General features: G+C 43.6%; 1 long non-coding RNA gene across 1 annotated transcript; it reads right to left on the bottom strand.

Annotated features, from left to right (window-relative positions):
* Positions 1-2,391: 2,391 nt before the first annotated feature.
* Positions 2,392-4,511, bottom strand: LOC139075541 (uncharacterized). Its single transcript, XR_011526030.1, has 2 exons — positions 4,335-4,511; positions 2,392-3,523 (listed from the first exon to the last, which is right to left on the bottom strand). It is a non-coding gene; the product is annotated as an uncharacterized lncRNA (long non-coding RNA).
* Positions 4,512-6,000: the final 1,489 nt, after the last annotated feature.

The following is a 6,000-nucleotide window of genomic DNA, read 5'->3' as shown; positions in this document are numbered from 1 at the left end:
GCTTGGGGATTTTTTTTCCCTATTACCTTTTCTGTGCTTGATCTTACAATTCTACCTTTCTTGCTTACAAGTGCCTTTTCTAATATTTAAAATTTAGGTTCAGCAACTCTGCCTAATGTCTAACGTGAATTTATATATAACCTATATGGCATCTAGAATCAAGATTTCTCAGTGGTGGGAAGGACATCTCGGTGCAGACTCTTCACACGTCAACCCAAGTATGATTGTCCTCAGGCTGTGTAACAGGAGGGAAATGAGTGAATTCTTGGGACCCCGAAGTCCTCAATAGCACTGAGGTTATACTTCATCTGCAGATCTCTGACTGTGTACTATTCATCAACTCATTCACTCACTCACTCATTCAATCAATAAAGCAATCAATCTTTATGCTCAGCTTCACTTCACTTCATGAAGAACAAAGAGAAGATCCTGCTCTCAAGGCTCTTACCCTCTGGTGTGGAAAGGCCACACCAGGTAATAAACAAGACAATTAAAGATGGAGGTAAATACTGCAGAGAAGATGAGGATACAGTAAAGAGCCGTGGCCAGGGCCTAATTAGGAGAGGCCTCTCCTGGGAGGTGACATCTGAGTTAAGAATTTAAGGATGAGAATCCAGAAAAGTGCCTGGAGAAACATGTCCCAGGCAGGAGGGACAACAAACGAAAAGACCGTGAGGAATGAGCGCACTTGGCTGTTGGAAGAACTCCAGGGAAGCCAGTTTGGGCTGAAAAGTAGTGATTGAGGGAGAGTATGGCCCATGGGTGAAGTTGGACAGAGAGGGCCAGATTCTGTAGGGCCTTAAGAGCCATGGAAGGAAATTAGAGTCTCATTCTAAATTCTAAATTTCATTCTAAATGCATGAGAACCCACCAAGTGATTTTAAGGGGGGTTGACGTAACACAATTTATGTTTTTAAAAGACCGCGCCGACTAAACACAAACGCAGCACTGAAGCAGGGAGTTGAATCACAATTGACTAAAAGATATGGGTTCTCTCAGATTCCTGGTGGTGCTCTATCCTAGCATCGTGTAACAACTTCTAAGGGCTTTTAGGCGAAACTGTGGCTCTTTCATGAGCTGCTATTAGGGCCCTGAGAATAAACAACACTGTAGATTAAAACCATCACTAGACCTGAAAAAACACTCATCCTGTCCATACTCAGAAATTCCACCCATCTTCTCTTCTTACTAAGATCATTCCTCCTTATTTCTATTTAGAGCACATCACCTGGCATTGGATAATCTGTATAAATCATCTAGAACCAACCTTTGGTTGCAACTTCTCTTGAATAATCATTAGCTATACTACTTTGGCTCAAAATGGGATGGCACTCAGTTTTGGGCCTGTCCTGGCTACGACATTCTGTCAATGGTGATTAAAAGAGAAAAGGATGAATATTGGCCTCCTGAAAGACAGGAAATTCTGCCTTCCAAAGAAGGACCATATATATGGAACATATTTGTTATTAATTTTCTCTTTCAGGCTGAGAACCTACTCACTAAAGACAGGCAGTGGAGGAAGCACCTGCCCAGAAGGAGAACCCAGAGCAAATGGAAGGAGTAGGGAGGAGCCTGAAGGGCCAGGAATGAAGTGGGCCAACCTGTCCAGCGGAGAAGCTGGGATTACTGGGGAAGCGAGCTATTTTCTACCATTAAGGGCCCATGCAACTGATGTGTAAGGTGAGCAGAACTGGTCAGGAATCCAGTTGTATGAGGGAAGATTCCAGATCAGTGCCAAGGAGAACATCTGTTAGCAGAGAAAGCTTCAAAGGATAGATATTTAATATCTGTATCTCTGCCTCAGTCACCTCAAAAAAAAAAAAAAAGTATAAGGCTCCTCTCTTCTCTTGATGGAGTTTTCCCTGGCATTAAATTGATGGGATCAAAAACAAGCAAAGACAGCTTCTTTGCTTCCTTTCCCCAAGTTACCTTTGTTTATTCCTGGTAATTAAGATGACTATTGCCTTGTAAGAAAAGCTGAAAATTTCCCTCCCTCCCCACTCCACCCCGCCTTCAAAGACACACACACACACACACACACACGCACGCACGCACGCACGTGTGCGCATGCCAGGCCATCTTGAAAAGTATTGTCAAGCCCAGACCCTCCTGAACTTATAGATTTCCAACTGATTCTTAGGTTGAGGAGCAACACTGAGCCAACCAAGGCCAAAGCTGTGAAAGAATGAAATGCCACGAGTTTAATCAATGTAGCCAGCCAATTTAAACTTCTGTGATTGAAAACATTTCTTCAACTCTTCACTTAATCTTTCTTTATGGGATAAATTAATCATGTGAACAATTCAGGCCTAAAATCAACACAACCAAACTAAATCTAGATAGAAAATGTGCTATATGATTGGAGGCAGAATGGAAGGTAGCAGCCTCTGAATTCAAAACCTTTCATTTTTATTTTCTCGGCTCTGTTGCCATGTTGGTGGGGAAGCTCTTAGAGCCATTCTGAATGTTGTCAGATGCAGGAGGCGGTGTGCAGGGAGGCGTCTGCAACATGAGGAGAGCACAGATACCCTTGAAGAATTCACGTGGAAGGGGAGGGCAAGCATCATAAGTGCACATGTGTGTATGGTTGGTTGGTTGGTTGTTTGGAAAGTAGAAAACGATCATAATGACAACCAAAATGGAGCCCAGCTCCATAACAAGTTGTTGAATAAATAAATGAATTCTGTTTTCTCTGAATCTCTTTGGTTAGTCAAATTGGGATGCCAGGTTAAAATCCTCAGGTCTCTCCTGGCCGTGGCTTGTCCAGAAGCAGTGCTGTGTTAATCCCTGCTCTGCATAGTTCACCTTTGAAGAAGTCCAGAAATCTGTGTCACCCAGACACGTTTCCTCTCAAAATCAAATGACCCTGGCAGCATGCCTCCTGAGTTTTCCTCCCCATTAGTCAGGATTTCCAAATGACTGCTAAATCTGAATCTTGGTCTCCTTCCACCCAGCCACGCCACACAAGTTTCCATGAAACTGCAAAACTAAGAAACCCTTTACGCCACTTGACAGCAAGAAAATAAAATCACAGAGGCAATAAAAAGAAGGACTATAAACCAGTAAATGAAAACAGAAATGAGAAGAGTGAGATCAGGCCTGGGGCACCGCCACAGGGGCTGTCACGTTCCTTATTGAAGAACAGATCCACCTCTTGGAATTGCTGAAAGGTGAGGCTGGAGAGGAGGCGCAGAAGCCCATCCTTGGCTCTCAGCGTACGCCCAAAGCCCTGCTGGAAAGAATCTTAAAATATCTTTCATTTACTCTGCCAGTTCCAAACGCTGGAAGCAGTGTTCTTTCTGTTTCCTCGGCAGAACGCTTTCCGCTTTCCCATTAGGGAGGCCTCTAGTTACCTTCACAGGAGTGAGCTCTCTCTGGAGGGGGCTGCGCTCTAGCTAAAGGGCCCACAGTGACATCCCCAGGGTAGGGTGCAGGGCATACCTTTGAAGACCTGAACTCCTCCTGGGACTGGGCTCATTATCTTCTTCAGCATGGAGGTTTTCTGAAATCAATCCTTCCTGTGCTAAGTAATTAAAACACAAGCAGGAGGCTGGTTCTAGTTTCCTCGTAAATAAACGGAAAATAATGAAATGTTAGGAACTGGCACTGACTGCCAAGTTTTATGGTCGTCCCGTAATTACTTTGGTACAACACAAATTTGTGTGTGTGCCTGAAATAATTATTTGATAACCGTGACCACAGTTCCTAAAATAATTAAGAACTTTAATCATGTACTGAAATTGAGAAAAATAGCCTGATAAATGTTTGCCCTCCTACCTAACTACGTAAATACAAGAATGCTGAGTTGGTCTATTCTGCTGCCTACATGAATATTTATCATGAGCAGAGACGGGTCTGACAAAAACAATTAAGGATTGAGTTGAAAGCCTGACTGGCCTATAAAACTGTGCAATGTCTTACTCCTCAAAGTAGCTGCAAGTACCTTTTGGGGCCTGGAGTGGGGAGGGCATCAAGCCACAGGATAAATAAGGTAAACATTTAGGGCACTTCAATTTTACTGCTTTTATGGGTATAGGGAGCACCTTATGTTTATATCAAAAATAAACACAGCAATATTGTGGAAAAGAATGCAAAATTCACACACATTTCTCAGTATCACAAAGACATTTTGAGCTGGCAGCTACCTCCACAGGGGCCCTCACAGGTCGTCCTTTGTTTTAGGTATTCTTTTATTATTATTATTATTATTTTTTTTTTTAAGGAAGATTAGCCCTGAGCTAACTGCTGCCAATCCTCCTCTTTTTGCTGAGGAAAAGTGGCCCTGAGCTAACATCTGTGCCCATCTTCCTCTATTTTATACATGGGACGCCTACCACAGCATGGCGTGTCAACTTGTGCCATTTCCGCACCAGAGATCCAAACCGGCGAACTCCAGGCTGCCCAAGCGGAAGGTGCGCACTTAACCCCTGCGCCACCAGGCCAGCCCCTGCTTTAGGTATTCTTTGTGGAACCGTCTATGAAGTGCTCCTATAGTGTCAGGAAGCAATGACCTGCCAGAGAAAAAGGAAGATGTTTCTGATGTGCAAGTTTCTACTCTAGACTAGATTGGATAAATTTCACATCATACATATAAACATGAATAATAGGACTCTTAAAGCATCTTCCAGATAACTGGTTCTCAACTGGGGGCAATTTTGCCCCCACCCCCACTCCGGGGTGACATTTGTCAATGTCTGAGGACATTTATGGTCGTCATAGCTGAGGGAGGGGTGCTACTGGCATCTAGTGCTCAGCATCCTATAATGCACGGGACAGTCTCCCACAACAAAGAACTTCTCAGCCTAAAACGTCAATAGTGCTGAGGTTGAGAAACTCTGCTCTAGCCAACATGCATATACACTCAGACAGCAAACAAGTGGTCTGAAAGTCACAGGCAGGGCCAGAAGACCAGGGCCCACAGGAGGCCTAAGAAGGCACTCACAGTGTAAGGAAGGAGGTACATGTCTACCTGGACCAGGGCAGGAGACAAAAGGCAGCCTCTGGGAACGGGTTCAGCTGGTGGCCAGACCAGGGAGAGGAGTGGGTTTAGAATTCAGGCCACGAACAGAGCTGCAGTGCGGTCTTTGAAGACTTGCTTTTGTGGGACTGTGGCAGTTGCTGCTGTGCAGGTGGTCAGAGGTACCCCAGAAAGCTGCCTTAATCCTCCAAACAAGAGTGGATCTCCCCGCTCAGTGCTCAGACTATAGGTCTGAGGCCTATTATCTTACCCACCATACATTCTGCCACTGATCCCCAGAGTCAGCTGGAAGCTCTGGAGGACAAGACGCGTGCATTGGTCCACAGTGTCATAGCCCCTACCAATACTCATAAAATGGTTGCTGAATTGATGTCAATGCCGTATGCTCCTCCCAATATTAGAAATTCCGCATGCATACATTTGAATAAAACATAATAAATCGGAAGGAAAAAAGGAAGCGATTCTACCATTTTCATCTAGGAAGATCACTTAGCAAAGTCTATCTTCAAAGACCTGCTTATACTTCTTTTTCGATGCTAATCATCTGTTTGAACGCCTTCCCCCTTCTTTAGCCTTTCTAGCACTTTCCAGCAATAACGCAGTTCATCTTGAAATTTCACTGTTGTGTTTCATAAAAGGCTCACAGCCTTGGTTAATGTTTTTTAGACACAAATGCCTGTAATCAAAGCACAGAGCAAAGTTTGCCTATCTTTCACTATACAACTAAAAAAAAAATTTAAGCTCTAGAATTCATTAATTTGCTAATGACTTTTCCCTGTAAGGGGTAGTTTGCTCAGCTTTAATTATAACACAAAAAATTCATTTAGGCTTTCTCCCTGCTTTCCATATTCAAAATGAACCATCCCATAGGCTGATTGAGAAGGAATCAAGCATTTTTGGAACAAAAGGCAATTTTCCATGTTAAAGTGTTCTGGGCAGGTTTACTACCATCCTATTCTTTACATTCCTAAAACGTAAGACACTCATCTCAAGCAATCCAAATATCTTCAACTCCACTTACA

This window comes from Equus przewalskii, chromosome 14 (genome assembly GCF_037783145.1).
Source record: "Equus przewalskii isolate Varuska chromosome 14, EquPr2, whole genome shotgun sequence".
Taxonomy (NCBI): Eukaryota; Metazoa; Chordata; class Mammalia; order Perissodactyla; family Equidae; genus Equus; species Equus przewalskii.
The sequence above is the reverse complement of the archived record's forward strand: the minus strand, read 5'-3'. Positions and strand labels throughout refer to the sequence as shown.